Source organism: Armigeres subalbatus, chromosome 2 (genome assembly GCF_024139115.2).
Source record: "Armigeres subalbatus isolate Guangzhou_Male chromosome 2, GZ_Asu_2, whole genome shotgun sequence".
Taxonomy (NCBI): domain Eukaryota; kingdom Metazoa; phylum Arthropoda; class Insecta; order Diptera; family Culicidae; genus Armigeres; species Armigeres subalbatus.
In genome coordinates this window covers 403,716,573-403,733,632 of record NC_085140.1, presented here as the reverse complement: position 1 = coordinate 403,733,632, position 17,060 = coordinate 403,716,573, and positions in this window count along the sequence as shown.

Sequence of the window (17,060 nt, the reverse complement as noted above, 5' to 3'; positions counted from 1 at the left end):
AATCATGAATACTAAGAAGCGTTGACTCATCCTTGATCGAATGTTCCAAAAAAATGAAAAACCATCGAGAAACGGCTGAGATATTAAAGTTCAAAGTCTATCATATTTTCGTGACGGTCTCCGATTTTCGCAATCGCAAAATGTACCCCAATATAGAAAAGACAGACGTAGTCCTACATCAAAAAAATAATATAGGGAATGAATGTTTAATAGATGCAACTAAGCATGGCATTTGTATTAATAAAGGGGAAGGGCTGTTTGGCCGAATGCCGTTCGGCTGAATACCTTTTGGCCGAATTCCACTGGACCGAAAGTTTTTCTGGCCGAATATACCATTTGGCCGAAAGAGTCGTTTGGCCGAAAGGGTCATTTGGCTGAAAGGGTCATTAGACCGAAAGGATCGTTTGGCCGGAAGGGTCGTTTGACCGAAAGGGTCGTTTGGCCGAAAGTGTTATTTGGCCGAAAGAGTCATTTGGCCGAAAGGGTAATTTGAGCCTGAGCATGAGCATGAGCATGAGCATGATTGACCGCCCACGGTTGCTACTCCGTTATTGCCAGGTCAGCTGTAATTACACAGAGCCAACAGATGAAGTTTGGGACTAACATCATCTTCAATGTGTGAGAACTGGTGACCCAAAAATAAGCAATACCAGCGCCGGCCGTGTCCGAATGCAGGTCAATTAAGGAATAGGTAGGAAAATGATGACGTGATACTCGCTTTGATAGAAGCCGACGAGTCATCTGCACTTCCACGAGAAATCACTGGGATGTTGGATAAATGGGGTAGGGATTGTGGCATGGTTCGTTTTGGTAAACGGTATGCCGTGTATAGCGTGTAGTTTGATTGATTTTAAACAAAAACACTTTCGAACGAACACTAATTATTTTAATTACCGACCGCACTAAGCAGAACAAAATTTCGATGACCGGCCGATCGTTCTGCTTACTGAAAAAACACGACTGGACACGAAACAAACTTTCACTTTCTGATTGATTTACACACCCGCACAAAGCAGAACAAAATATCAAAAACCGGCCGATCGTTCTGCATAATGAAGAAAACACGACTGGACGCGGTACAAAGTTTCACTTTCTCGCAATGCACTAATCGAAGAAAACTCGCTGGTGGGACCTGTTATTTTGATGACTGTAAAACTCTAAATTTTTCAAATAAACTTTCTTATGAACGTTGACAATACTTAATAATATTTTTCGGTCCACCTTTCTAGAAAAATATCTCATCCCTAGAGAATCATGGAACATCAGTTGAGTATAAGATGTGTCATTTGATGCACGAAACTAAATTTTATAAAGTATGCAAGTGAAATATTTAAATTCGGAGCTTTGTAGCCACGTAACAAAATCACCACAAGAATGTTTATATCATTACACACACGAATACAGAATGTTCTAGAGAAAGGCCGTGTAAAAAAAATCCCATACAAAATTTTTGCAAAGTTGTTCCATTTTGCATGATTCGTGGAAAAATCATAAAACTTTTTTTACACGGATTTTCAAATTTTGAACTGAAAACTTTTTTTACACGGAACGCATCCCCCGTGTAAAAAAAGAATCGGATGTATATGTATCTAGAACAAATTACAAATCTGTTATACACTTATTCAAAAGACCTTGGCAATATGCGATAATAAGGTCGTGGGATCAAACCCCACCGAAGGGGCGGTTACCCTCCAATACCTTTTCCGAACTAAATCTATCACATGTTGTACATATGCATAATCAAGTTTCAGACATAGTAATTAATTTCCACTCCGGGTGGCTTAATACCCGGCATATAGGCAATTAACTTTGAATGTACTGATAATAAGGTGTTCCAAAATAATTCATTGTTCGTTCGACATGCTTCCTTATTAGTAAGAATTTCAGCATACCAAATTTAGGAACAGTGTAGAAGAAAATTTTACAACATCTTCCACCTTGCATTGATTAAAATTTGATGTGCAACGGCAAATCTAATTCTACAATTAAGCTTTTCTTCGGTAAGTAAAAATAAAATATAGGGATGTACCGTAATCCGGGGGAACATTGATCAGCGGGGTAACATTGATCAGTTGAACCATTTTCAAAAGATGAATAAAGTATTACTTTCTGTTATTACGATTACTTATTATGAGTTAGGTATTTTAATCTTTACTAAATTTGCTACCGAATAATATAATCTCCACTAGAATTTGCATTTAATTTTTGCCATAGTTTGAAAAATAAAATCAACATCATTTTGTTAACTCACAGTAAGCTGCCAAAAAGCACTCAAAACAAGCATAATAACAAAAAATTGAGATCGTACCTACAATTGGGTGATAAGTAATCTTATTTTCTTTGTTTATCCATATTTTTGTTTCAAAATTTTGATTTTTATTGTTGAAAAACCAGATAATTCACCTAGCGGTCATGATGCCTTACTCGAAACAATCAATACGCTTCGCCTCAGTATAAGGATTTCAAAAGTAATTGCCTACCTTAAGGCGTTTACAAACGCTTGCTTTATAGACGTAACAAAGTGAAATGATTGATGATCAAAGTTACCCCAAATTGGAAATTCGAAAAACTAGACAAAACAGATTTTTAAAACAATTTTATAATTATCAAATAATCAAGAACAATAGCCTCAAACGTTCTACACGTAGCAGTACTCGTTTTAAAAATATGAAAAAAGCAATCATTTAATTTACGGAGGAAATATTTACAAAACATTGAAAAAATTGATCAATGATACCCCGGATTACGGTACTCACCTTTTCTTGTACAATGAAGGTACTTACCATCCACTAATGTTGACTTACTGTTCATGTAACCCTTATATCACAATACCGGGCAATTATGTACTTGGAAGTAGTGCGATTTTTAGATTCAATATGTATCCGGACAACTGGACAACACGTGGCATCGAGAATCGGAGCTTTCTGTTGGCATCTTAGGAATAGCAGCCACCTCCACAACCACCAACCGTCACCAGCGCCCACGCACCATCTTCGTCGTCGCTGGCGTTGTGGTCTTCATGCTGCCACCAGAACTTGTGCTACCAGTAATGATCCTGGCGAGTATCACTTCTTCGGAACTTCCACCATTTCTCCGATGGGTAGTCAAAGTCAAGATTTTTAAATCTTCAAAGTGGATTTTGAATTTTTCCCTAAAAACCCAGATTAATCCACCTAGCGGTGATGTTGCCTTTCTCGTTCGTTCAAAAGGTTTGTAAAAATCTCAAATAACACCAATATGTGGATTGGTCTTATTTTTCATATTTGTTTATATGCATAAAAAAATTCTCGCCAAACGCAATTTGTTGCAAACAAATCGGATGAGCATAAGAGCAAAAAATGGCATTTTATTTAGTAGTTTTAAAATTAGTATTTTCGCCATAACTTTTGACCCAATTGTACGATCCGGCCAAGTTTCTATAGGAAACAATGGGACAAGATTCTGCGTCGAATGCAATCTGTTGGGAGCGACCTGAGAAGCACACATATTGCACATCAATCACAGTAACTTATATATGACCGGATTCAGTCACAATATGGTTACTGCAACCAGATTTGTTGAACGTGTGTTGCTTGGGGAATAGATGAAGTCTAAGTGCTAAAAAAGTGAGCTAGACTTTTTTTCACAATAAATAGTAAATAGTTTTTCACAATAAATAGTAATTTTACCATAACTTCTAAGCCCATAGTCCGATCTGGCCAATTTTCAATAGGAATCAATGAGACATTCTGCGTCGAATGCAACTCGTTGCGAGCAAATCGGTTAAGGATAAGTGCCCGAAAAATGAGTGACATTTTTTACGCGATTTTTTCGTATGAATTTGTATTTTGGCCATAACTTTCGATCCCATAGTCCGATCTGGCCAATTTCAAATAGGAAACAATAAGATAGGATTCTGCGTCGAATGCAACTTGTTGCAAGTAAATCGGTTGAGGATAAGTGCCCGAAAAATGAGTGACATTTTTTACGCGATTTTTTTGAATAAATTTGTACTTTGGCCATAACTTTCGATCCCATAATCCGATCTGGCCAATTTCAAATAGGAAACAATGGGATAGGATTCTGCGTCGAATGCAACTTGTTGCGAGCAAATCGGTTGAGAATAAGTGCCCGAAAAATGAGTGACATTTTTTGAGTAGTTTTGCGCACACACACACACACACACACACACACACACACACACACACACACACACACACACACACACACACACACACACACACACACACACACACACACACACACACACACACACACACACACACACACACACACACACACACACACACACACATACAGACATCACCTCGATTCGTCGAACTGAGTCGATTGGTATATAACACTATGGGTCTCCGGGCCTTCTATAAAAAGTTTGTTTTTGGAGCGATCATATAGCCTTTACCGTATACTTAGTATACGAGAAAGGCAAAAACGAGAACAATGACGCATGATAAAAATTTTGCTTCCGAACTTTTTCGCGTCTTACTTTGATCTGTCCGTTTGGTCGAAAGGGTAATTTGGCCGAAAAAGTCATTTGGTCGAAAGGGTCTTTTGCCCGAAAAGGTCATTTGTCCAAATAGGACGTTTGGCCGAATAGGTTTTTTTAAAAGTGAGAAATTATGAATGAGAAGAGAGATGTCTCTATTCTCATTCCTCGTTTCTCACTTCTCACTGTGAAAAGTGAAAAGCGTGAGGTGAGTAGTGAGACGTCTCACTACTACTTTTCACAGAGACATCTCACTTCTCACTCCTCATTTCTCACTTCTTACCATAAAAAATGAGGAGCGCGAAGTGAGTAGTGCCAAACAAGATGAAAAAAAAAACTTAATTAATCAACCTAGCGGTGAAGGTGATTTTCTCGAGTGCGTGTTTCTCTTGTTTCGGACAGCAGAACGATCGAGTTGGCAGAAGCCAAATTCAGTACAGTGCGTGGTTAGGTCGTCGTGTTGAGAAGAAAAGAATGGATGTGCGGAAGATCGTGCGCTTTGGTCCGGTCGAGACAAGCGCGATCTTCGTTAGTTGGCAGAAGCCATCGGGCAAAGTAAGTACAGTGCTTGGTTCGGTCGTCGTGTTGAGAAGAAAATATTTGGTGTGCGGTGGATCATGTGCTTATACTGCGCTTTGGTTCGGTTGAGACAAGCGCAATCTTCGTTTGTTGGCAGAAGCCATCGTGCGGACGAATACAGTGCGTGTTTTAGTCATCACTAAGGGAAAAACCCAGATTAATCCACCTAGCGGTGATGGTGCCTTTCTCGACCTTCGTAAAATGTATGTGCTTGAAAATAGATGAGCTAGTAGCTAGGAGTAAAAACAGACAAATTTCTTTGTCCGTTCTATGAAAATCAGATTATTTATGGCAAAGATATTGTAGATCCAGTTGAAAACCGAAAATCATATTTTGTCCCATTCCCGGATGTCGCGACTGCATCGCGAGTGGTGCCCGACTATGGCACAGTTGCGCACTACTCGCGATGCAGTTGCAACATCCGGAAATGCGAGAAAATGCGATTGTCGCGAAACCTCGGTTCGGTTTTCAGCTTGATCTACAATATGCTAATAAGAATTTCGACATTTTTGTTTCCTTTTTCAATCTTTTTGACGTACATACCCCTGTTTTATTTTACCCAGTCATATATTTTAAGGATATCACTTTTGGATGTAAATTGAACTGAAGCTCCGACTACACAAAAAGAAAACGAAAATGTCATTCCCATCAAGCGAGCGGAGGGCAATATTTGTTATGATATAAATCTCATGACCGTCTTTCTACCAAACTCCCGTATGAAGAGGAAGGGAAGAAATTATAGCCTTTCGGTACAACTTTGTTGCACAAGAAAGGCAAAAAGTATTTTGGCCATAATTTCAAAGGTAATAGTCCAATCTGGCCAACTTTCTAAATAGAACAGGATTCCGCATCTAATGCAATTGTGAGTAAATCGGTTGAGGGTAAGTCCATTAAAAGTCAGCTAGACTTTTTTACTCGCTTTTTTATAACTCATAGTATATTTTGGCCATAATTTCTGTGCCCATGGTCCAAATTTTCAATAGAAAACAATACGACAGGATTCCACGTCGAATGAAACTTGTTGGAATTATAGATAGTGGAATATATAGATGAGTGAAGATAAATCCTCTGTCTCCAAACGAACTGTCAAACGTGTCTCCAAACGAGCATGACGTCACGATTTCAATGGAAACGTTAAGGGCTGTGACGTCATATGTGCGTGTGCACGGGCAGAAAAATCGACTCAGCCATGCTTTCGCTCATCTATATATTCTACTATCTATAGTTGGAATTAAATCGGTTGAGGATAAGTCCAAAAAAGTGAGCTAAACTTTTCGCACTTTTGGTGCGCGCACACACACACACACACACAGACATCATCGCAGTTCATCGAGCTTATACGTATATAACACTATGAGTCTCCAGGCCTTCTGTGAAAGTTTGGTTTTGGAGCGAACATACAGCCTTTTCGTAGAAAAAGGCAAAAATGGTGTTTCAGCCATAATTTCCGATCCCATAGTCCGATCTAGCCAATTTTCAATAGAAAACAATGGGACAAGATTCTGCGTCGAATGCAATCTGTTGCGAGCGTCAATAGATGAAGTCTAAGTGCTAAAAAAGTGAGCTAGACTTTTTCGAACTCTTTTTCACAATAAATAGTAAGTTGACCATAACATCTAAGCCCATAGTCCGATCTGGCCAATTTTCAATAAGAAAATATGAGACATTCTGCGTCGAATGCAACTTGTTGTGAGCAAATCGGTTAAGGATATGTGCCCGAAAAATGAGTGACATTTTTACGCGATTTTTCGTATGAATTTGTATTTTGGCCATAACTTTCAATCCCATAGTCCGATCTGGCCAAATTCAAATAGGAAACAATGGGACAGGATTCTGCGTCGAATGCAACTTGCTGCGAGCAAATCGGTTGTGGATAAGTGCCCGAAAATGAGTGACATTTTTACGCGATTTTTTCGAATGAATTTGTATTTTGACCATAACTTCTGATCCCATAGTCCGATCTGGCCAATTTCAAATAGGAAATAATGGGACAGGATTCTGCGTCGAATGCAACTTGTTGCGAGCAAATCGGTTGAGGATAAGTGCCCGAAAAATGAGTGACATTTTTTACGCGATTTTTTCGTATGAATTTGTATTTTGGCCATAACTTTCGATCCCATAGTCCGATCTGGCCAATTTCAAATAGGAAACAATGGGACAGGATTCTGCGTCGAATGCAACTTGTTGCAAGCAAATCGGTTGAGGATATGTGCCAGAAAAATGAGTGACATTTTTTACGCGATTTTTTTATATGAATTTGTATTTTGGCCATAATTTTCGATCCCATAGTCCGATCTGGCCAATTTCAAATAGGAAACAATGAGACAGGGTTCTGCGTCGAATGCAACTTGTTGCGAGCAAATCGGTTGAGGGTAAGTGCCCAAAAAATGAGTGACATTTTTTACGCGATTTTTTCGTATGAATTTGTATTTTGGTCATAACTTCTGATCCCATAGTCAGATCTGGCCAATTTCAAATAGGAAACAATGGGACAGGATTCTGCGTCGAATGCAACTTGTTGCGAGCAAATCGGTTGAGGATAAGTGCCCGAAAAATGAGTGACATTTTTTACGCGATTTTTTCGTATGAATTTGTATTTTGGCCATAACTTTCGATCCCATAGTCCGATCTGGCCAATTTCAAATAGGAAACAATGGGACAGGATTCTGCGTCGAATGCAACTTGTTGCGAGCAAATCGGTTGAGGGTAAGTGCCCGAAAAATGAGTGACATTTTTTTTAGTAGTTTTGCGACCAATTTTGCGAATTGTCGAATGCAATTGTCAATTCGTCGAACTGAGTTGATTGGTATATAACACTATGGATTGTATAACATTGCACCGAAAACTAATTCGCGGAATTAATTTTCGCGGTTGAACATTTCGCGGTACGACATTTGGTGGTTTGTACCTTTTCGCCGAATGAATTTTGGCGGAAAGTACCATTCCGCGGAATGCACCATTTCGCGGAATATTAATAATAATAGCCTTTGTCCATTCAGCATTTCCACAATTATCACCTGCGATGTTTCTAAGCCAAGTTACCATCTTGTTGCATTCGTTTAACACGAGATTAAAGCGTTGAAACTTTTATACCTAAAAAGTCGAAAAAAAAATGATTCGATTAATTTCCCAGACCGGACCAGAAGTTGAACCCAGCCTTCTTCAACATAGTCTTGCTTGGCAGCCACGAATCTTCCCGCGTTATTAACACCTTCGCCTTATACCGGGCAAATGCATCAATTTAAAGAAGGCGTAAAGCTATGTCCATTTGGAATCCGGAATAATAAAATCATCTGTATCTCGGTAACGGATTGACGTACAAATAAGGTTAATACATCAAAACAAGGGTAATTCACTGTACTTTAAGGAAAAATTATTGATACAAATAATTTCTTCTTGTTTTTAGTGAAAATTCGCACTGTCTTCTTTATTCCTCTCATTAAAAGTTGCACACCTCCGGAGTCAACTTCCTTGGCACATTTGTTCCACATTTTGGTCATCTGAGTCGCGTCCCGAGCTGTTTTTCCACTTTTTCCACTTTTCTTAAGCTTTCGCTTCATTACTGCCCAAAATGTCTCGATGGGCCGGAGCTGTGGGCAGTTGCGTGGATTTATGTTTTTATCGATGAAATCTTCGTTATTATCGCGGTACCACTGGATAACTTCCCGGCTGTAGTGGCAACTCGCCAAATCTGGCCAAAACTTCACGGGACCGTTATGGGCTTTATGGAAGGTCGACCGCGGTTTTTGAAACATTCATCCTTGTACAGCTTTGAGTCCATCATGTTATTAGTCACAAAGACTTAGGTCAATGCCCCACAGTTGCATATCCCTTGCCAAAATCATCCGTTTTTTTGCAAGTTTGTCCAAAACTTAAACTTCGCAGGAACTACTCCTCGTGCCGTCACCATATAGAATTTTTGGCTAGGAAGCTGTCCGAAATCCATTCTGACGTAGGTTCCATCGTCGATGACAGGATTATCAACGTGGGTGTGCAGACTTTTTTCTCTCCTTTCGGCTTCCATCTGGAATAATTTTTGACACGCTGCACGAAACTTCGTGAAATTTATACCACAGCAAGTGGGCGCCTAGGTAGACAAACCGCTGTAAAAGAATTCTTGCAGAGGTCACTTTCCGTGCCGCTGCAATACAATAAATGATTCCGGGTTCTAAATGGACATAGCTTTAGAATCCAGAAAACTTGAATGGGAATGTCAAAAAATGATGGTGCTAGGAATCCTGAAACATAACTCAATTCGACATCGGCTGACCAATGTCATCCAATAAAATCAGCTGTCCCTAGACCATGCTGAGATATTTGAAATCTTCCAACAAACGGTAGCTGAGGACGCTGGTCCTTAAGTGATTGAGGGTTTCTTTGTTGAAAACTGGCAAAGATTGCCAATCGCGTAATCCTTCGGGTAGGGAACAATCGGGAACCGTAACAATCACTTCATATTTGCACTCTAAAATCACAATGATGCCACTTTGAAACTATTAACAAAACAAAAACAACTCTGACTCTTATTCTTATGCACAGATTAAATGCAGGAAATTCAATAATTTGACGGGACTGCGTTTTTTCTCTAAACGTGTGCAACATTAGCGGAGGACGATGGAGGTCATCCGTAGCTTAGTAGGGAAAGCACCTGTCTAGCGTACTGGTTTCGTGGGATTAAACCCCACCGAAGGGAACAGTCCAATATCTTTTCCGACATAAATCTATCACATGCATATTAGACCTCTTCATGTTTTCAAAAAGTATCAAAAATTCAACCGGTCAGCCAAGAATCACAATTCTTATGCTAAAATAAGTCTCCTGTCAAATTTTCAGCTAATTCGGATAAAATTTCGAGGTGGCTCAAGTCGATTTAGTGTTTTTGGGCTATTTTCAATTTTGGAAAAAATCTAACAAGAGATATAAACGTCGAAAACTATCGCAACAACTTGCTTGAAGAAATCCTAACGTGCAAATTTATTACAAATGTTCAGCTTCTGATTTTTAAGAATTTAACGGTAAATCGCACATGGGCAATTATATTACTCAAATTTCCAGGAAAAAAAGAGGAATAATAATATGATAAATTAACCATCATTTGTCATGAACTCAAGAGTTTTGTAGAACAACGACTTTTGGGGGAAACAGTATTTTTATGCACTTAAAAGCTTGGAAATCACTTTAACATGGACAAAACGTGAACGAAACGAATGGCAATGTTCACAAGACATGTCGAGCACACCAAAAGCTTCCGTATAGAGGTTGTTGCGATAGTTTTCGACGTTTATATCTCTTGTTAGATTTTTTCCAAAATTGAAAATAGCCTAAAAACACTAAATCGACTTGAGCCACCTTGAAATTTTATCCGAATTAGCTGAAAATTTGACAGGAGACTTATTTTAGCATAAGAATTGTGATTCTTGGCTGACCGGTTGAATTTTTGATACTTTTTGAAAACATGAAGAGGTCTAATGCATATGCATAATCGAGTTTCGGTCATAGTAATTAATTTCCACTCCGGGTGGCTTAATACTCGGAACATAGGCAATTATGTTTGAATGTACTAACAAGGTGCAATAAAAAGACTAATCTTCGTTACTCAGTGCCAAAGCATTCAGAAATATTCATGGATCGGTAATCAAACATCGAACCAATCCATTATGTTGTAGCCCAACATCGCATTATTAACTATTAATCCACAGGCAAAAGAACGTCAATTAGATTAGCTTCATTCTGAGTAATATATGAGAATGTAAATCAGACAGCGGACATTCCAATAGAAGTATATGCACTCTATTTCGGGAGTTATCACCCACGCCACATCAACATTTACTCTAGAGACCCATCATCATTAAAAAGCAATACATCGTGGAGCGTATTTATGATTCCATAGCTCTGACTTCAAAGTAACACCACCACAAAACCAATAAAATAGAGATCTTCCTGCAAGCATACAAAACACCCGGAACCAGCGATACCGAAATATGCCAAAATGGAGCACTACTTCCGGTGGGACATCAGCAGGATTAGAGCCCGCTTGATTATGTATGCAACGGGGGTATCTTTGGCTGCACTACCACACTGCGATGTATCACTCTCTTGATGTGGACTTGCGTGCGAATATGCTCTCCACAAACGTCCCATCGTTACGTACCTACCCAAATAGCACCAAAAAGCCTGCCGGTCGAGAAGATTGGAAGGAAGGACATATCACGCGCACAAACCCCAGCAAAATGTGCCCATTTTGTAAAACAGTTTATGAATCGCTGTCATAATCTCAACACAGCTGCCAACGAACCGGCTCGGTCGGTTGGATGACAATAATGGGGCGAGGACGATGCTGGGGCCCAGATATGGTGGCGAACGAGCTGACGTGAATAAATAAAAGTGTTGCTCCAGCCGGTTTCGGTTGTTGTTGCTGCAGTCTTCTACGCCTAGGAAAGTAATATGAATTGCACATGATTTATGAGAGCGTGTTCTAGACATGCAAACATAACGACAATATTTAACTTCGAAATGGAGACAAACTGCGATGGCCCTATCAATTCATCTGGGTGCGCCTGCAGCTTGCAGATTTACTGCACCTTGTTGTTGCAGCTCTTCGAAAATTTGGATAAACGAAGGAAAACTATGACCGGTTCACTGAATTCACTTAGATTTACTAACAAGCTCAGAATTGAGAGCCGTTGGCATTCGCATTTGTTGGGTTTTTGATATGCGATTGGATTTTGGATTCGAATGTAGATTGAAATGCTACATTAAATTTTCTACTATTAAAGTGGATTGTTGAATTATATTCGTATCTGGGTGACACTAAGGTTTGAAAATCATATTTATACATATCTAAACTTTGTACATTTATTATGCTTTAAAATTACTGTTCGTCAATAAAAAGTCATAGCCCATTATTTTCTAATTAAATCAAACCCCACCGAGCGTATTCATTCTACTGCGAACCAGTTTCAATTGCCACTCATCTCCGACGTTCAGATTTTCCATTTTCAACGCATTTCCATGATGATATCAAACGACCATTATGCGTTAAACCAATCGATTTTGCAAAGACACCGGGGATTCCAGTCAGGAATAATTGCACTTTGCATGCCAAGTCTTTCTCAGTTCGGACAAATCTTGAATGCAAATCGAACATGCCAAATGGAAATCTAACGGCTCCCAATAGAATCTAGCAGTCGTCTGCACACCCATTTATCGTCCAACCCAAGTCGTGCCGGTGTTGGCACTGCAGCGGAGCCAAACCAGATGTCGAGCTGTAATCAAATTTAGATTCCTTGGCAAGTCTACTCGGTGTTGCTACTCGATTTCATGGTGGGTGTGTAGTTGACAAGGCAAAGGCGAATGCGACCGGATAATGTTTCTGCCATTTCTATCGCAATTGGGAACCTTTGAACTAAACTCACATTTATGAATCTTAACAGGTACCCCGGCGAATGCTGTATGCATTGAAAATCTCAAAAAAGAAAAGAAAATGTGATATGTCGAAAGATGTCTGCTACAATAAAATGCAAATCAAGTTTTCTTCATGCAAAGGGGCAAATTAGACGGAGCGTTTTAAGAGTTTCGACATCTCAGCCAATTTATTCCACAAGGAAGCTTTCAGACTATCATAACGATGCTTGAGTAATAATATTATCTACAAATAGTACATAATGATAAATAAAGAGCAGAGTATTTTGGAATGTACTATCACTCAAAGCTACAATCATAGCATGATCAGAGCTTGTTAGTTTGTCTTTAGTTGCCATAAGACGAATAAGTGCTATTCCAAATAATTGCAAAACTCTATTGATAGGGGAGTTGCCCGGTTGTGGATACAGTTAGCTAGTTTTGTCATAACTTTGTTGAATTTGATATTTATATAGACATATACATATCAATTAAAAACTTAAGACGTTTGCTAACTACTGATGGAAAAATCAATTTGATATCGTCAAATAAAAAAAAATAAACCACTTTTTATGAAGTAGTCAATTTTGACTCTATTTCGAAATATCTGTAACCGGTTGCGGGTAACGTAACCGAGACTTCATCTCTAAAAGCTATTCCTTACGTAGGTTCTCGCTAACACTCGCCCATAAAGGACCGGTGCAGGGCAGGCAAAATGATGACTTGAAGAATACGCCGCATCACACGGTTGGAAAACTATTTAATAACTCTTTGGTTGAGGTTTTGTTTGCGGTCAAAACAACAGATCGTACCTGATCAATCCGATCGATGGCGGTGGGTGGGGATTGAACGTTTGGGAACTACTGTCGACTGCCCGTCTGGTCCACATTGTTCACTCGATGGCGAGTCCACACAGCACCAGCGATGGGTAGGCCCGCCCACATTGACTGCCTGCCGCATCAGCCAACGGCACGATGCCTGATAAGGGTATGCGATAACACATTTTTTCCTGACGAAACGAAACAAAATTAGAAATGCTATTGTTGGTTCGAAACGAAACGAAACGAAATTCCGATTTACTTCCGAGACTTCGAAACGAAACGAAATCGACGTCCATTTGATTCGAAATTTTACGAAACGAAACGAAATTTTATTATTTTTTCCGCGGAATTTTTAATGAATAGTTTTTTTTGTGCATTATACACATAATGCAAAAAAACGAATAAAAAAAATCCGCGAGGAAAATTAACTTTGTTTCTTATTTTAGAGTCAAATATTGTTACCCAAATGCCATAGGAAGAATCTAGCTGAATTTTACAAAAGGACAGCAGTAACAGATCAGTTTTGGACCTGCTCACCATTTTCAAAAGTATGCCCCTCACCATAAACAACGTAAAAATATAGGCAAATTTATTTGAAAATTAGCGTTCGCTTCGACATCTGGTAGTCAGATTGAAAACTATGAAAAACGTGATGGGTGTAAAAATATTCGAACATTTTCCCATTTTCTGATCAAAATACAAATTTTGGAAGATCAGAAACTATGGAAATTGAAGATAAATTATTTTTTCTTTGCATTCCACATCAATCTGGTTATTTGTTACATACAATTTTCGAGAAAAATGTGGAAAAGTGTCAATCCGGACCAAAGGGTATGAACTCCCGGAATCGTTAATTTCGATCGAAATCACACAGGATTGGTCAGAGTAGAAAAATAAGCGTTAGAAAAACCCATTGCCAATGGAAAATGAGGGTGTGTTGAATAAATATTGAGATAATTTTGATGATCAAAAATTCAAACTAGAATGTAAACAAGCCGGTTTCACTCAATCTAACGCAGCGCACTCTGGGATAGATTCTTATTACATTTGCCTATTCATAACTTAAAATTTTCAACAGGCCTCAGTAAAAATTTAAAAAGCCGATTTTTTAACTGCAATCAGCAGATTTCATATTGATTAAAACTGTTCACCATTCTGAAAAGTATTACAGATTCAAAGTGCCATCCTCCATTTCAATTAACATCTTAAATAAAGTTTCCAGGCAAATTTTCGACCAAATTCATGAAGATTTATTGAATCTGTAAAAATTTCCAAAATGGTCTTTCCAACAGATCTAAGCAATATGAAAGCTGTTGATTGCAGTACAAAACTCGACTTTTTCTAAATTTTTACTGAGGTATGTTGGAAATATTAAGCGAGCAATTCTTTTACGTTGTTTATAGTGAGAGGCATTTTTCATCCATCATCATGCGAGAACGGTTAGAAAAATGCTGTGCTGTGCTGCGTTCGGGAGTCGAACCTTAACAATAATAGCCATGGAATGCACTTATTCTAGCAACACCATCACGCTATCTGCATGTAGGCATTAGGTTACAGTGGCCAAACGTTCCGGATTATGCGGGACAGTCTCGGGTTCAGCCTACTTGCCTCGCATTGCCTAGCGCCCCGGAAAACGTTCCGCATTCCATGATGAATCTGTAAAGCCTGGTAATTTAATCCATTGCAAATGGAATGTAAAGAAATCTGTAATAGACCTGAATAATTAAGGGATCTTGAGGGTCTACTGAAGTTATAGGATGAAAGTAATGTTGTAAATGTATTACGTAGTGAGATTGAGTGAAGCAATTTATACATATAAAATTTGGAAAAGAGTTGGAAAGGCTTCAGCGGCGCAGCCGAATTTTTCATGAAATAAAAATTGTAATTACAAAAAACTCATTGCGAAATTCCGCGAAATTCAGTTTAATTTTGTTAAAAGAATGATTTTTTTGTCGAAATTTTGGTTATTTAACGATACGAAACGAAATCAGAAAATCAGATTTCGCCATGCTCAAATTCCGTCAGGCGACCCGTGCTGAGGGGATGAATGGCTGTAATGCTGGGTAGACACTCGTCGTGCTGCATTACGGAGCAATATCTACCACACTGTGCTCTAGTTCTTACTATTCTTGTTAATACTTATTAGTGATGGTCGGAAGATTATGGAACGACTATTATTTGCTTTTAGATGACCCATTGTTGCGCCTTTTGGATGGGTCAATGGAGTAAATTGTAAAAACGTAACTCAATCTTAGGCTGGTTTTCCAAGCCGACGACATGAATCTCCAAGCTTCAGAGCGCTGATTGGTTAGGAAAGAAGCGGATACGAATTTGTTGGATCTGCTGAACCCTCTGACTGATTATAGATCTGTGTAAAGGTGAGATTCACAAATGCCAAACGCATTGAAATCAGATCTCTATATAGAAACGAATTCGGAACTCATAAGAAGAAGAAAAAATATGTTTGAACTTCAGTACCGATGCATGGTCAAAATCAGTATTGTCCCACTTATTGTTGAGCCGAAACTGATTGAGGGGCGCGCCTTTGAGAGTTGGTATAAGCCATTTTTCGAAGGGTATAAATAGCAGTACCTTAATCTAAAGAGGCCTTACATTAAGCTTGAGTGAGAAATATATGAATAAAAAATGACTACTTCATTTCTTCTCAATAGAAATGGAGCAGAAAGACATGCACTAAACAAATGACACAGGTATACTACAAAAGTTCAATGAAATGGACGCAGTGGTTCATCCCGAAAAAAAAAAACAAAAATAAAAGCCCGTATTAATGTCCACAAAGGTGATTTCATAAATCGATTTTTTTTTCTGTTTTCACCCAGAGAATTCATGAATTTCTCCAGATCATCAGAGCTTGACCCCATGCATTCCGCAGAGGAATTTATAAAAAGTGTTTTCATAATTTATCCACTCCCCAAAGATAATAAACGTTGAGCCACTCCACGATTGTTAAGAATTCTTATCACAGTTTCTTCAACAAGATCTTTTTTTTCAGAAACGCTTATGTATCCTTACCCTGAATGCTCCATCAGTTCTTGGTGAACAATTCTCCAAAGGATTTGTCCAAAGCATTTCTACAAATACAAATATGTCTTTATTACTTAGGGTCACACCTCACGGAATCCAAGTTTCAAAGTGCTCGCGTTTTCGGAGGCACACCACTCGATATGCAACACGCACAACTGTCAATTTTATTATTTCACGCATGCTGCGACGCAGCGAAGCTAAATCAACAAAAATGACAGTTGTCCGCCGCCTCCGTAACAGGTAGTGTGCTTTGAAACTTGGATTCCGTGAGGAGTGATCTTAAACGATATTTTCAAAAGGTAACTTTTGAAGTAGGTAAGTTTTCACTTATGCCCAGCATCATATTATGGTAGGTGGTGGTGGTGGTCCACAGTGCTCATCTGATTCTTTATCATGTTCTGAGTGTCCTCTGAAAATTTGAGCTCATTTGGATTAAAACTGATTTAGCACAAGCCGTTTCAAGTTTGCATGCAAATTAGTATGGGGAAATTTATTTTTTCAGTATACTGCTAATGACGCTTTTCCATTAGGCGCAGGTTAAAAGAAAACCTACATAGCTTAACGGAATACTCAACAGCTTTCACCCAACGGAAACCGCATGTTGATTAATCGCCCCAATAATTAGTAATCGAATTTAAGGAGCAAAATCAATTTTTTGAACCACCCTAATATTATAGATAATTTTCTTTATTCAAATTAGAACTATCAATTTACTTCAGGCTGTTTAA